The sequence below is a fragment of the Salvelinus fontinalis genome, chromosome 13 (genome assembly GCF_029448725.1).
Source record: "Salvelinus fontinalis isolate EN_2023a chromosome 13, ASM2944872v1, whole genome shotgun sequence".
Lineage (NCBI taxonomy): Eukaryota > Metazoa > Chordata > Actinopteri > Salmoniformes > Salmonidae > Salvelinus > Salvelinus fontinalis.
This window is the reverse complement of record NC_074677.1, coordinates 2,723,416-2,739,857: the sequence shown is the minus strand read 5'-3', so window position 1 is coordinate 2,739,857 and position 16,442 is coordinate 2,723,416. Positions and strand designations below refer to the sequence as shown.

At 51.4% G+C, this 16,442-nt stretch overlaps 1 protein-coding gene across 6 annotated transcripts in view; it reads left to right on the top strand.

The window, feature by feature from the left end:
* LOC129867916 (inhibitor of apoptosis protein-like) overlaps positions 1–16,442 on the top strand; it is a 128,195-nt gene that overhangs the window by 107,005 nt on the left and 4,748 nt on the right. The gene's annotated exons all lie outside the window — the stretch shown is intronic.

Genomic DNA, 16,442 nt, shown 5'->3' with positions numbered 1-16,442 from the left:
TCACCTCTGACCCCTAACCCTAACCTGCTCAGAGACCTCATGGGTAAACCTTCACCTCTGACCCCTAACCCTAACCTGCTAGAGACGTCATGGGTAAACCTTCACCTCTAACCCTAACCCTAACCTGCTCAGAGACCTCATGGGTAAACCTTCACCTCTGACCCCTAACCCTAACCTGCTCAGAGACCTCATGGGTAAACCTTCACCTCTGACCCCTAACCCTAACCTGCTAGAGACCTCTGGGTAAACCTTCACCTCTAACCCCTAACCTGCTCAGAGACCTCATGGGTAAACCTTCACCTCTGACCCCAAACCTGCTCAGAGACCTCATGGGTAAACCTTCACCTCTGACCCCTAACCCTAACCTGCTCAGAGACCTCATGGGTAAACCTTCACCTCTGACCCCTAACCTGCTCAGAGACCTCATGGGTAAACCTTCACCTCTGACCCCTAACCCTAACCTGCTCAGAGACCTCATGGGTAAACCTTCACCTCTGACCCCTAACCTGCTCAGAGACCTCATGGGTAAACCTTCACCTCTGACCCCTAACCTGCTCAGAGACCTCATGGGTAAACCTTCACCTCCGACCCCTAACCCTAACCTGCTCAGAGACCTCATGGGTAAACCTTCACCTCCGACCCCTAACCCTAACCTGCTCAGAGACCTCATGGGTAAACCTTCACCTCTGACCCCTAACCCTAACCTGCTCAGAGACCTCATGGGTAAACCTTCACCTCTGACCCCTAACCCTAACCTGCTCAGAGACCTCATGGGTAAACCTTCACCTCTGACCCCTAACCCTAACCTGCTCAGAGACCTCATGGGTAAACCTTCACCTCTGACCCCTAACCCGCTCAGAGACCTCATGGGTAAACCTTCATCTCTAACCCCTAACCTGCTCAGAGACCTCATGGGTAAACCTTCACCTCTGACCCCTAACCTGCTCAGAGACCTCATGGGTAAACCTTCACCTCTGACCCCTAACCTGCTCAGAGACCTCATGGGTAAACCTTCACCTCTGACCCCTAACCTGCTCAGAGACCTCATGGGTAAACCTTCACCTCTGACCCCTAACCTGCTCAGAGACCTCATGGGTAAACCTTCACCTCTGACCCCTAACCTGCTCAGAGACCTCATGGGTAAACCTTCACCTCTGACCCCTAACCTGCTCAGAGACCTCATGGGTAAACCTTCACCTCTGACCCCTAACCTGCTCAGAGACCTCATGGGTAAACCTTCACCTCTGACCCCTAACCCTAACCTGCTCAGAGACCTCATGGGTAAACCTTCACCTCTGACCCCTAACCCTAACCTGCTCAGAGACCTCATGGGTAAACCTTCACCTCCGACCCCTAACCTGCTCAGAGACCTCATGGGTAAATCATCACCTCTGACCCCTAACCCTAACCTGCTCAGAGACCTCATGGGTAAACCTTCACCTCTGACCCCTAACCCTAACCTGCTCAGAGACCTCATGGGTAAACCTTCACCTCTGACCCCTAACCCTAACCTGCTCAGAGACCTCATGGGTAAACCTTCACCTCTGACCCCTAACCCTAACCTGCTCAGAGACCTCATGGGTAAACCTTCACCTCTGACCCCTAACCTGCTCAGAGACCTCATGGGTAAACCTTCACCTCTGACCCCTAACCCTAACCTGCTCAGAGACCTCTGGGTAAACCTTCACCTCTGACCCCTAACCCTAACCTGCTCAGAGACCTCATGGGTAAACCTTCACCTCTGACCCCTAACCTGCTCAGAGACCTCATGGGTAAACCTTCACCTCTAATCCCTAACCCTAACCTGCTCAGAGACCTCATGGGTAAACCTTCACCTCTGACCCCTAACCTGCTAGAGACCTCATGGGTAAACCTTCACCTCTGACCCCTAACCTGCTCAGAGACCTCATGGGTAAACCTTCACCTCTGACCCCTAACCTGCTCAGAGACCTCATGGGTAAACCTTCACCTCCGACCCCTAACCTGCTCAGAGACCTCATGGGTAAACCTTCACCTCTGACCCCTAACCCTAACCTGCTCAGACACCTCATGGGTAAACCTTCACCTCTGACCCCTAACCCTAACCTGCTCAGAGACCTCATGGGTAAACCTTCACCTCTGACCCCTAACCTGCTCAGAGACCTCATGGGTAAACCTTCACCTCTGACCCCTAACCCTAACCTGCTCAGAGACCTCATGGGTAAACCTTCACCTCTGACCCCTAACCCTAACCTGCTCAGAGACCTCTGGGTAAACCTTCACCTCTGACCCCTAACCCTAACCTGCTCAGAGACCTCATGGGTAAACCTTCACCTCTGACCCCTAACCTGCTCAGAGACCTCATGGGTAAACCTTCACCTCTAATCCCTAACCCTAACCTGCTCAGAGACCTCATGGGTAAACCTTCACCTCTGACCCCTAACCTGCTAGAGACCTCATGGGTAAACCTTCACCTCTGACCCCTAACCTGCTCAGAGACCTCATGGGTAAACCTTCACCTCTGACCCCTAACCTGCTCAGAGACCTCATGGGTAAACCTTCACCTCCGACCCCTAACCTGCTCAGAGACCTCATGGGTAAACCTTCACCTCTGACCCCTAACCCTAACCTGCTCAGAGACCTCATGGGTAAACCTTCACCTCTGACCCCTAACCCTAACCTGCTCAGAGACCTCATGGGTAAACCTTCACCTCTGACCCCTAACCCTAACCTGCTCAGAGACCTCATGGGTAAACCTTCACCTCTGACCCCTAACCCTAACCTGCTCAGAGACCTCATGGGTAAACCTTCACCTCTGACCCCTAACCCGCTCAGAGACCTCATGGGTAAACCTTCACCTCTAACCCCTAACCCTAACCTGCTCAGAGACCTCATGGGTAAACCTTCACCTCTGACCCCTAACCTGCTCAGAGACCTCATGGGTAAACCTTCACCTCTAATCCCTAACCCTAACCTGCTCAGAGACCTCATGGGTAAACCTTCACCTCTGACCCCTAACCTGCTAGAGACCTCATGGGTAAACCTTCACCTCTGACCCCTAACCTGCTCAGAGACCTCATGGGTAAACCTTCACCTCTGACCCCTAACCTGCTCAGAGACCTCATGGGTAAACCTTCACCTCCGACCCCTAACCTGCTCAGAGACCTCATGGGTAAACCTTCACCTCTGACCCCTAACCCTAACCTGCTCAGACACCTCATGGGTAAACCTTCACCTCTGACCCCTAACCCTAACCTGCTCAGAGACCTCATGGGTAAACCTTCACCTCTGACCCCTAACCTGCTCAGAGACCTCATGGGTAAACCTTCACCTCTGACCCCTAACCCTAACCTGCTCAGAGACCTCATGGGTAAACCTTCACCTCTGACCCCTAACCCTAACCTGCTCAGAGACCTCTGGGTAAACCTTCACCTCTGACCCCTAACCCTAACCTGCTCAGAGACCTCATGGGTAAACCTTCACCTCTGACCCCTAACCTGCTCAGAGACCTCATGGGTAAACCTTCACCTCTAATCCCTAACCCTAACCTGCTCAGAGACCTCATGGGTAAACCTTCACCTCTGACCCCTAACCCGCTAGAGACCTCATGGGTAAACCTTCACCTCTGACCCCTAACCTGCTCAGAGACCTCATGGGTAAACCTTCACCTCTGACCCCTAACCTGCTCAGAGACCTCATGGGTAAACCTTCACCTCTGACCCCTAACCTGCTCAGAGACCTCATGGGTAAACCTTCACCTCCGACCCCTAACCTGCTCAGAGACCTCATGGGTAAACCTTCACCTCTGACCCCTAACCCTAACCTGCTCAGAGACCTCATGGGTAAACCTTCACCTCTGACCCCTAACCCTAACCTGCTCAGAGACCTCATGGGTAAACCTTCACCTCTGACCCCTAACCCTAACCTGCTCAGAGACCTCATGGGTAAACCTTCACCTCTGACCCCTAACCCTAACCTGCTCAGAGACCTCTGGGTAAACCTTCACCTCTGACCCCTAACCCTAACCTGCTCAGAGACCTCATGGGTAAACCTTCACCTCTGACCCCTAACCTGCTCAGAGACCTCATGGGTAAACCTTCACCTCTAATCCCTAACCCTAACCTGCTCAGAGACCTCATGGGTAAACCTTCACCTCTGACCCCTAACCTGCTAGAGACCTCATGGGTAAACCTTCACCTCTGACCCCTAACCTGCTCAGAGACCTCATGGGTAAACCTTCACCTCTGACCCCTAACCTGCTCAGAGACCTCATGGGTAAACCTTCACCTCTGACCCCTAACCCTAACCTGCTCAGAGACCTCATGGGTAAACCTTCACCTCTGACCCCTAACCCTAACCTGCTCAGAGACCTCTGGGTAAACCTTCACCTCTGACCCCTAACCCTAACCTGCTCAGAGACCTCATGGGTAAACCTTCACCTCTGACCCCTAACCTGCTCAGAGACCTCATGGGTAAACCTTCACCTCTAATCCCTAACCCTAACCTGCTCAGAGACCTCATGGGTAAACCTTCACCTCTGACCCCTAACCTGCTAGAGACCTCATGGGTAAACCTTCACCTCTGACCCCTAACCTGCTCAGAGACCTCATGGGTAAACCTTCACCTCTGACCCCTAACCTGCTCAGAGACCTCATGGGTAAACCTTCACCTCCGACCCCTAACCCTAACCTGCTCAGAGACCTCATGGGTAAACCTTCACCTCTGACCCCTAACCCTAACCTGCTCAGAGACCTCATGGGTAAACCTTCACCTCCGACCCCTAACCTGCTCAGAGACCTCATGGGTAAACCTTCACCTCTGACCCCTAACCCTAACCTGCTCAGAGACCTCATGGGTAAACCTTCACCTCTGACCCCTAACCCTAACCTGCTCAGAGACCTCATGGGTAAACCTTCACCTCTGACCCCTAACCCTAACCTGCTCAGAGACCTCATGGGTAAACCTTCACCTCTGACCCCTAACCCTAACCTGCTCAGAGACCTCATGGGTAAACCTTCACCTCTGACCCCTAACCCTAACCTGCTCAGAGACCTCATGGGTAAACCTTCACCTCTGACCCCTAACCTGCTCAGAGACCTCATGGGTAAACCTTCACCTCTGACCCCTAACCCTAACCTGCTCAGAGACCTCATGGGTAAACCTTTACCTCTGACCCCTAACCTGCTCAGAGACCTCATGGGTAAACCTTCACCTCTAACCCCTAACCCTAACCTGCTCAGAGACCTCATGGGTAAACCTTCACCTCTAATCCCTAACCCTAACCTGCTCAGAGACCTCATGGGTAAACCTTCACCTCTGACCCCTAACCTGCTAGAGACCTCATGGGTAAACCTTCACCTCTGACCCCTAACCTGCTCAGAGACCTCATGGGTAAACCTTCACCTCTGACCCCTAACCTGCTCAGAGACCTCATGGGTAAACCTTCACCTCTGACCCCTAACCCTAACCTGCTCAGAGACCTCATGGGTAAACCTTCACCTCTGACCCCTAACCCTAACCTGCTCAGAGACCTCTGGGTAAACCTTCACCTCTGACCCCTAACCCTAACCTGCTCAGAGACCTCATGGGTAAACCTTCACCTCTGACCCCTAACCTGCTCAGAGACCTCATGGGTAAACCTTCACCTCTAATCCCTAACCCTAACCTGCTCAGAGACCTCATGGGTAAACCTTCACCTCTGACCCCTAACCTGCTAGAGACCTCATGGGTAAACCTTCACCTCTGACCCCTAACCTGCTCAGAGACCTCATGGGTAAACCTTCACCTCTGACCCCTAACCTGCTCAGAGACCTCATGGGTAAACCTTCACCTCCGACCCCTAACCCTAACCTGCTCAGAGACCTCATGGGTAAACCTTCACCTCTGACCCCTAACCCTAACCTGCTCAGAGACCTCATGGGTAAACCTTCACCTCCGACCCCTAACCTGCTCAGAGACCTCATGGGTAAACCTTCACCTCTGACCCCTAACCCTAACCTGCTCAGAGACCTCATGGGTAAACCTTCACCTCTGACCCCTAACCCTAACCTGCTCAGAGACCTCATGGGTAAACCTTCACCTCTGACCCCTAACCCTAACCTGCTCAGAGACCTCATGGGTAAACCTTCACCTCTGACCCCTAACCCTAACCTGCTCAGAGACCTCATGGGTAAACCTTCACCTCTGACCCCTAACCCTAACCTGCTCAGAGACCTCATGGGTAAACCTTCACCTCTGACCCCTAACCCTAACCTGCTCAGAGACCTCATGGGTAAACCTTCACCTCTGACCCCTAACCCTAACCTGCTCAGAGACCTCATGGGTAAACCTTCACCTCTGACCCCTAACCCTAACCTGCTCAGAGACCTCATGGGTAAACCTTCACCTCTGACCCCTAACCTGCTCAGAGACCTCATGGGTAAACCTTCACCTCTGACCCCTAACCCTAACCTGCTCAGAGACCTCATGGGTAAACCTTTACCTCTGACCCCTAACCTGCTCAGAGACCTCATGGGTAAACCTTCACCTCTAACCCCTAACCCTAACCTGCTCAGAGACCTCATGGGTAAACCTTCACCTCCGACCCCTAACCTGCTAGAGACCTCATGGGTAAACCTTCACCTCTGACCCCTAACCTGCTCAGAGACCTCATGGGTAAACCTTCACCTCTGACACCTAACCTGCTCAGAGACCTCATGGGTAAACCTTCACCTCTAACCCCTAACCCTAACCTGCTCAGAGACCTCATGGGTAAACCTTCACCTCTGAGCCCTAACCCTAACCTGCTCAGAGACCTCATGGGTAAACCTTCACCTCTGTCCCCTAACCCTAACCTGCTCAGAGACCTCATGGGTAAACCTTCACCTCTAATCCCTAACCCTAACCTGCTCAGAGACCTCATGGGTAAACCTTCACCTCTGACCCCTAACCTGCTAGAGACCTCATGGGTAAACCTTCACCTCTGACCCCTAACCTGCTCAGAGACCTCATGGGTAAACCTTCACCTCTGACCCCTAACCTGCTCAGAGACCTCATGGGTAAACCTTCACCTCCGACCCCTAACCCTAACCTGCTCAGAGACCTCATGGGTAAACCTTCACCTCTGACCCCTAACCCTAACCTGCTCAGAGACCTCATGGGTAAACCTTCACCTCCGACCCCTAACCTGCTCAGAGACCTCATGGGTAAACCTTCACCTCTGACACCTAACCCTAACCTGCTCAGAGACCTCATGGGTAAACCTTCACCTCTGACCCCTAACCCTAACCTGCTCAGAGACCTCATGGGTAAACCTTCACCTCTGACCCCTAACCCTAACCTGCTCAGAGACCTCATGGGTAAACCTTCACCTCTGACCCCTAACCCTAACCTGCTCAGAGAACTCATGGGTAAACCTTCACCTCTGACCCCTAACCCTAACCTGCTCAGAGACCTCATGGGTAAACCTTCACCTCTGACCCCTAACCTGCTCAGAGACCTCATGGGTAAACCTTCACCTCTAACCCCTAACCCTAACCTGCTCAGAGACCTCATGGGTAAACCTTCACCTCTGACCCCTAACCTGCTAGAGATCTCATGGGTAAACCTTCACCTCCGACCCCTAACCCTAACCTGCTCAGAGACCTCATGGGTAAACCTTCACCTCTAACCCCTAACCCTAACCTGCTCAGAGACCTCATGGGTAAACCTTCACCTCTGACCCCTAACCCTAACCTGCTCAGAGACCTCATGGGTAAACCTTCACCTCTGACCCCTAACCCTAACCTGCTCAGCGACCTCATGGGTAAACCTTCACCTCTGACCCCTAACCCTAACCTGCTCAGCGACCTCATGGGTAAAACATCACCTCTGACCCCTAACCCTAACCTGCTCAGCGACCTCATGGGTAAACCTTCACCTCTGACCCCTAACCCTAACCTGCTCAGCGACCTCATGGGTAAAACATCACCTCTGACCCCTAACCCTAACCTGCTCAGCGACCTCATGGGTAAAACATCACCTCTGACCCCTAATGTCTGACATCCAATTGGAGAACACACTATTTCATTGTTCCAAGTATGACAAACAATTGTTTGAGCCTTCCTTTGAGGACTTGCACTGGGCCTCCATTGAGGTTCCGTGTGGCAAGCAGTACCGATAAATGGCCACTAGATGACAGGAGAGACCTAGTCTTGGGTCTACCCTGTCTAACCATCAGTTTAGGGACCTTATTCCATCAATATGTCGATACCACTCCACAACCGATTTCAGGTCTTGACCAGTAATGTCCAATTGGGTGAGTAATGATGATCCTCGCCCACCAGACCAGACAGACTGCCCCTAGACTACTGTTACACCAGACAGACTGCCCCTAGACTACTGTTACACCAGACCAGACAGACTGCCCCTAGACTACTGTTACACCAGACAGACTGCCCCTAGACTACTGTTACACCAGACCAGACTGCCCCTAGACTACTGTTACACCAGACCAGACAGACTGCCCCTAGACTACTGTTACACCAGACCAGACAGACTGCCCCTAGACTACTGTTACACCAGACCAGACTGCCCCTAGACTACTGTTACACCAGACCAGACAGACTGCCCCTAGACTACTGTTACACCAGACAGACTGCCCCTAGACTACTGTTACACCAGACAGACTGCCCCTAGACTACTGTTACACCAGACCAGACTGCCCCTAGACTACTGTTACACCAGACCAGACTGCCCCTAGACTACTGTTACACCAGACAGACTGCCCCTAGACTACTGTTACACCAGACCAGACAGACTGCCCCTAGACTACTGTTACACCAGACCAGACTGCCCCTAGACTACTGTTACACCAGACCAGACTGCCCCTAGACTACTGTTACACCAGACAGACTGCCCCTAGACTACTGTTACACCAGACAGACTGCCCCTAGACTACTGTTACACCAGACAGACTGCCCCTAGACTACTGTTACACCAGACAGACTGCCCCTAGACTACTGTTACACCAGACAGACTGCCCCTAGACTACTGTTACACCATACAGACTGCCCCTAGACTACTGTTACACCAGACAGACTGCCCCTAGACTACTGTTACACCAGACAGACTGCCCCTAGACTACTGTTACACCAGACCAGACTGCCCCTAGACTACTGTTACACCAGACCAGACTGCCCCTAGACTACTGTTACACCAGACCAGACTGCCCCTAGACTACTGTTACACCAGACAGACTGCCCCTAGACTACTGTTACACCAGACCAGACTGCCCCTAGACTACTGTTACACCAGACTGCCCCTAGACTACTGTTACACCAGACAGACTGCCCCTAGACTACTGTTACACCAGACAGACTGCCCCTAGACTACTGTTACACCATACAGACTGCCCCTAGACTACTGTTACACCATACCAGACAGACTGCCCCTAGACTACTGTTACACCAGACCAGACAGACTGCCCCTAGACTACTGTTACACCAGACCAGACTGCCCCTAGACTACTGTTACACCAGACCAGACAGACTGCCCCTAGACTACTGTTACACCAGACCAGACAGACTGCCCCTAGACTACTGTTACACCAGACCAGACAGACTGCCCCTAGACTACTGTTACACCAGACAGACTGCCCCTAGACTACTGTTACACCAGACAGACTGCCCCTAGACTACTGTTACACCAGACAGACTGCCCCTAGACTACTGTTACACCAGACAGACTGCCCCTAGACTACTGTTACACCAGACCAAACTGCCCCTAGACTACTGTTACACCAGACCAGACTGCCCCTAGACTACTGTTACACCAGACAGACTGCCCCTAGACTACTGTTACACCAGACAGACTGCCCCTAGACTACTGTTACACCAGACAGACTGCCCCTAGACTACTGTTACACCAGACCAGACCAGACTGCCCCTAGACTACTGTTACACCAGACCAGACTGCCCCTAGACCTACTGTTACACCAGACAGACTGCCCCTAGACTACTGTTACACCAGACCAGACTGCCCCTAGACTACTGTTACACCAGACCAGACTGCCCCTAGAACTACTGTTACACCAGACCAGACTGCCCCTAGACTACTGTTACACCAGACCAGACAGACTGCCCCTAGACTACTGTTACACCAGCCAGACTGCCCCTAGACTACTGTTACACCAGACCAGACTGCCCCTAGACTACTGTTACACCAGCCAGACTGCCCCTAGACTACTGTTACACCAGACCAGACTGCCCCTAGACTACTGTTACACAAGAGATGAGTCTTCAGTAAAGACTTAAAGGTTGAGACCGAGTCTGCGTCTCTCACATGGGTAGGCAGACCATTCCATAAAAATGGAGCTCTTTAGGAGAAATCCCTGCCTCCAGCTGTTTGCTTAGAAATTCCAGGGACAATTAGGAGGCCTGCGTCTTGTGACCGTAGCGTACGTGTAGGTATGTACTGCAGGACCAAATCGGAGAGGTAGGTAGGAGCAAGCCCATGTAACGCTTTGTAGGTTAGCAGTAAAACCTTGAAATCAGCCCTTGCCATAACAGGAAGCCAGTGTCGGGAGGCTAGCACTGGAGTAATATGATCAAATTTCTTGGTTCTAGTCAGGATTCTAGCAGCCGTATTTAGCACTAACTGAAGTTTATTTAGTGCTTTATCCGGGTAGCCGGAAAGTAGAGCATTGCAGTAGTCTAATCTAGAAGTAACAAAAGCATGGATTCATTTTTCTGCATCATTTTTAGACAGAAAGTTTCTGATTTTTGCGATGTTACGTAGATGGAAAAAAGCTGTCCTTGAAACAGTCTTGATATGTTCGTCAAAAGAGAGATCAGGGGCATCCCGGGTGGCGCAGTGGTCAAGGGCACTGCAGCGCTAGCTGCGCCACCAGAGTCTCTGGGTTCGCTCCCAGGATCTGTCGCAGCCGGCCGCGGCCGGGAGGTCCGTGGGGCGACGCACAATTGGCTTAGCGTCGTCCGGGTTAGGGAGGGTTTGGCCGGTAGGGATATCCTTGTCTCATCGCGCTCCAGCGACTCCTGTGGCGGGCCGGGCGCAGTGCGCGCCAACCAAGGGGGCCAGGTGCACGGTGTTTCCTCCGACACATTGGTGCGGCTGGCTTCCGGGTTGGAGGCGCACTGTGTTAAAAAGCAGTGTTGCCTGTAATCCGTGGCTTCCGTATTGAGCGAGTCACATGTACTTCCTGCTTTAGTTTTTGCTTGTCAGCAGGAATCAGGAGGATATAATTAATGGTCAGATTTGCCAAATGGAGGGCGAGGGAGAGCTTTGTACGCGTCTCTGTGTGGAGTAAAGGTAGGCTGCAGTTCTTTTCCCTCTTGTTGCACATGAGACATGCTGGTAGAAATTAGCTCAAACAGATTTAAGTTTGCCTGCATTAAAGTCCCCGGCCACTAGGAGTGCTGTTTCTGGATGAGCATCTTGTTTGCTTAGGACCTTATACAGGTGGTTGAGTGCGTTCTTAGTGCCAGCATCAGTTTGTGGTGGTAAATGGAAAAGTACAGATGGAATCTCTCTTGGTAGATAGTGTGGTCTTCTGCTTATCATGAGGTACTCTACCTCAGGCGAGCAATACCTCGTGAATTCATTTATATTAGACATCACGCAGCAGCTGTTATTGACAAAGACACACACTCCCACCCCTCGTTTTATCTGAACCAGCTGTTCTTTCTTGCCGATGAACAGATAACCCATCCAACTGTATGTTGTCTATGTCGTCGTTCAGCCACGACTCGGTGAAACATAAAGATATTGCAGTTTTTAATGTCCCGTTGGTAGGACAGTCTCCAACAGAGCTCATCCAGTTTATTCTCCAGTGATTGCACGTTGGCCAATAGAACGAGTGGTAGAGGCGGGTTACCCACTTGCTGACAAATTCTCAGAAGACACCCCGATCTCCGCCCCCTGTACCTCCATCTTAATGTGAATGACGGGGATTTGGGCCTGGTCCGGGAGCAACAGTATATCCTTTGCATCAGACTCATTCAAGAAAAACTCTTAGTCCAGTTCGAGGTGAGTAATCGCTGTTCTGATATTCAGAAGCTCTTATTGGTCATAAGAGACAGTAGCAGCAACATTATGTACAAAATAAGTTACAAACAATGAGAAAGAACACAAAATAGCCCGTAAAACGGCAGCCACCCCCCCCGGCACCATCTCTTGGAGTCCTCCCTGGGATTTCTGAAGTGGTTTTAGGATAAAGCTACAGATCTATTGTACTTGTCATGATGATTATTATCTATTGTCTGGATTCTCTTTACCGTTGAATCATTTTGTGTGGTTTTGGTATATATGGTATTATGGAAATAATTCTTCATAAGCCTATGATAGTTTGAAATGTGAGTGAATATTTATAGGAATTGAATCGTTATAACCCTAACCCTTATTCCCCATCCCCTACAACGCCAACCCTTATTCCCCTACAACGCCAACCCTTATTCCCCATCCCCTACAACGCCAACCCTTATTCCCCTACAACGCCAACCCTTATTCCCCATCCCCTACAACGCCAACCCTTATTCCCCACCCCCTATAACCTTAACCCTTATTCCCCTACAACGCCAACCCTTATTCCCCTACAACGCCAACCCTTATTCCCCTACAACGCCAACCCTTATTCGCCTACAACGCCAATCCCCTATATTCCCAACCCTTATTCCCCATCCCCTATATTCCCAACCCTTATTCCCCATCCCCTATATTCCCAACCCTTATTCCCCATCCCCTATATTCCCCACCCTTATTCCCCATCCCCTATATTCCCCACCCTTATTCCCCATCCCCTATATTCCCCACCCTTATTCCCCATCCCCTATATTCCCAACCCTTATTCCCCATCCCCTATATTCCCAACCCTTATTCCCCATCCCCTATATTCCCCACCCTTATTCCCCATCCCCTATATTCCCCACCCTTATTCCCCATCCCCTATATTCCCCACCCTTATTCCCCATCCCCTATATTCCCCACCCTTATTCCCCATCCCCTATATTCCCCACCCTTATTCCCCATCCCCTATATTCCCCACCCTTATTCTCCATCCCCTATAACCCCAACCGTTATTCCCCATCCCCTATATTCCCCACCCTTATTCCCCATCCCCTATATTCCCCACCCTTATTCTCCATCCCCTATAACCCCAACCGTTATTCCCCATCCCTTATTCCCCATCCCCTATAACCCCAACCCTCATTCCCCTATATTCCCAACCCTTATTCCCCATCCCCTATATTCCCTCTATTTGAAAGCACTTCTGAGTCATTATTCTTATTTAATATATGCTGGTGTGTTTCTAAATACACATGTATAGATCTTGTAGCTATCACCAGCCTAGTATACGTATAGATCGTGTAGCTATCGCCAGCCTAGTATACGTATAGATCGTGTAGCTATCACCAGCCTAGTATACGTATAGATCTTGTAGCTATCACCAGCCTAGTATACGTATAGATCTTGTAGCTATCGCCAGCCTAGTATACGTATAGATCTTGTAGCTATCGCCAGCCTAGTATACGTATAGATCGTGTAGCTATCGCCAGCCTAGTATACGTATAGATCGTGTAGCTATCGCCAGCCTAGTATACGTATAGATCGTGTAACTATCGCCAGCCTAGTATACGTATAGATCGTGTAGCTATCACCAGCCTAGTATACGTATAGATCTTGTAGCTATCGCCAGCCTAGTATATAGACCTTTCCTTTTGAAGGACTTATCAGGAAATATTCTAACCCTAACCACCCCTGAGTCCTAACCCTAACCTCTGACCCCCATACCTAACCCTAACCTCTGACCCCCATACCTAACCCTAACCACCCCTGAGCTCTAACCCTAACCCCCATACCTAACCGTAACCCCCCCAACCTCTAACCCTAACCACCCCTGAGCTCTAACCCTAACCCCCATACCTAACCGTAACCCCCCCAACCTCTAACCCTAACCCCCCTGAGCTCTAGCTCTAACCCCAACCTCTGACCCCCATACCTAACCACCCTTGAGCACTAACCCCTCCGAGCACTAACCCTAACCTCCCCCGAGCACTAACCCTAACCTCTCCCCTGAGCACTAACCCTAACCACCCCCCCCTGAGCACTAACCCTAACCCCCCCCCTGAGCACTAACCCTAAACCCCCTGAGCACTAACCCCCCCCTAACCACCCCCCCCTGAGCACTAACCCTAACCCCCCCTGAGCACTAACCCTAAACCCCCTGAGCACTAACCCTAACTTCCCCCCTGAGCACTAACCCTAAACCCCCTGAGCACTAACCCCCCCCCTAACCACCCCCCCCTGAGCACTAACCCTAACCCCCCCTGAGCACTAACCCTAAACCCCCTGAGCACTAACCCTAACCCCCCCCTGAGCACTAACCCTAAACCCCCTGAGCACTAACCCTAACCTCCCCCCTGAGCACTAACCCTAACCCCCCCCCCCCACTAACCCCAAGGGAGATCCAGTCCCTTTTCCCACATAAGTTTAGTTGATGCTTTTACCTACAACTAGAATTGTTTACAAATTAACTTGAATATATTTCCCTATTTTCTTTTGGTAAAATACGCTCCTCCTCCTCCCCCCTATTCTTCTTTTTCTTGTGTTTTTTGTAGTTCGTTCTTAGCACTTTGAAGGGAAGGTTAGATGTACCTGTGCTAGGTTGACCTCTACAGATGTCTATGGAACAGTTATGCTCTTCTTCTTGTTGTTGTTGACACAACCCTCCAAAAGGCATGTGCTGCTGACTCTAGTTTTGTCTAATCTTGATTATTGTCCAGTCGTGTGGTCCAGTGCTGCAAAGAAAGATCTAGTTAAGCTGCAGGTGCTGAAAATACCAAATTGTTTGCATAGTCAACTTAAACACAGGTCTGACACACACACACTTACCCCACCAGACATGCCACCAGGGGTCTCTTCACTAGTCCCCAAATCCAGAACAAATTCAAGAAAGCGAACAGTATTAAATAGCGCCGTTATTGCATGGAACTTCCTTCCATCTTAAATTGCTAAAATCAACAGCAAACCTGGTTTCAATAAACAGATAAAGCAACACCTCTCCCCTATTGGACCTAGATAGTTTGTGTGTCTGTATTGATATGTCGGCTAAGTGTGTCTTTATAAATGTATGTAGTTCTGTCCTTGAGCTGTTCTTGTCTATTGATGTTCTGTATTATGTCATGTTTTGTGTGGAACCCCAGGAAGAGTAGCTGCTGCTTGTGCAACAGCTAATGGGGATCCTAATAAAATACCAATTACCAAAAATACCTTCACCTATCCTGCACAGAGACCTCTGGGTAAAACATCACCTCTGACCCCTAACCTGCTAGAGACCTCATGGGTAAACCTTCACCTCTGACCCCTAACCTGCTCAGAGACCTCTGGGTAAAACATCACCTCTAACCCTAACCTACTCAGAGACCTCTGGGTAAAACATCACCTCTAACCCTAACCCTAACCTACTCAGAGACCTCTGGGTAAAACATCACATCTGACCCCTAACCCTAATCTGATCAAAGACACCTTGGGTAAACCTTCAACTCTGACCCCTAACCCTAACCTGCTCAGAGACCTCATGGGTAAACCTTCACCTCTGACCCCTAACCCTAACCTGCTCAGAGACCTCATGGGTAAACCTTCACCTCTGACCCCTAACCCTAACCTGCTCAGAGACCTCTGGGTAAACCTTCACCTCTGACCCCTAACCCTAACCTGCTCAGAGACCTCATTGGTAAGGTCGTGTTCCCCTGCTCAGACGCTCAGTTGCATTAAGCAATGTTTGTGCTACAGCATCAACTGTGCTGTGGGGCTCTCCCTAGCCCCTCACTCCCTAGCCCCTCACTCCCTAGCCCCCTAACCCCTCACTCCCTAGCCCCTCACTCCCTAGCCCCCTAACCCCTCACTCCCTAGTCCCCTAGCCCCTCACTCCCTAGTCCCCTAGCCCCTCACTCCCTAGTCCCCTAGCCCCTCACTCCCTAGTCCCCTAGCCCCTCACTCCCTAGTCCCCTAGCCCCTCACTCCCTAGTCCCCTAGCCCCTCACTCCCTAGTCCCCTAGCCCCTCTCTCCCTAGTCCCCTAGCCCCTCTCTCCCTAGTCCCCTAGCCCCTCTCTCCCTAGTCCCCTAGCCCCTCTCTCCCTAGTCCCCTAGCCCCTCTCTCCCTAGTCCCCTAGCCCCTCACTCCCTAGTCCCCTAGCCCCTCTCTCCCTAGTCCCCTAGCCCCTCTCTCCCTAGTCCCCTAGCCCCTCACTCCCTAGTCCCCTAACCCCCCACTCCCTAGTCCCCTAACCCCTCACTCCCTAGTCCCCTAACCCCTCACTCCCTAGTCCCCTAACCCCTCACTCCCTAGTCCCCTAACCCCTCACTCCCTAGTCCCCTAACCCCTCACTCCCTAGTCCCCTAACCAGTAGTCCCATGGGCCCCTAACCCCTCACTCCCTAGTCCCCTAGCCCCTCACTCCCTAGTCCCCTAGCCCCTCACTCCCTAGTCC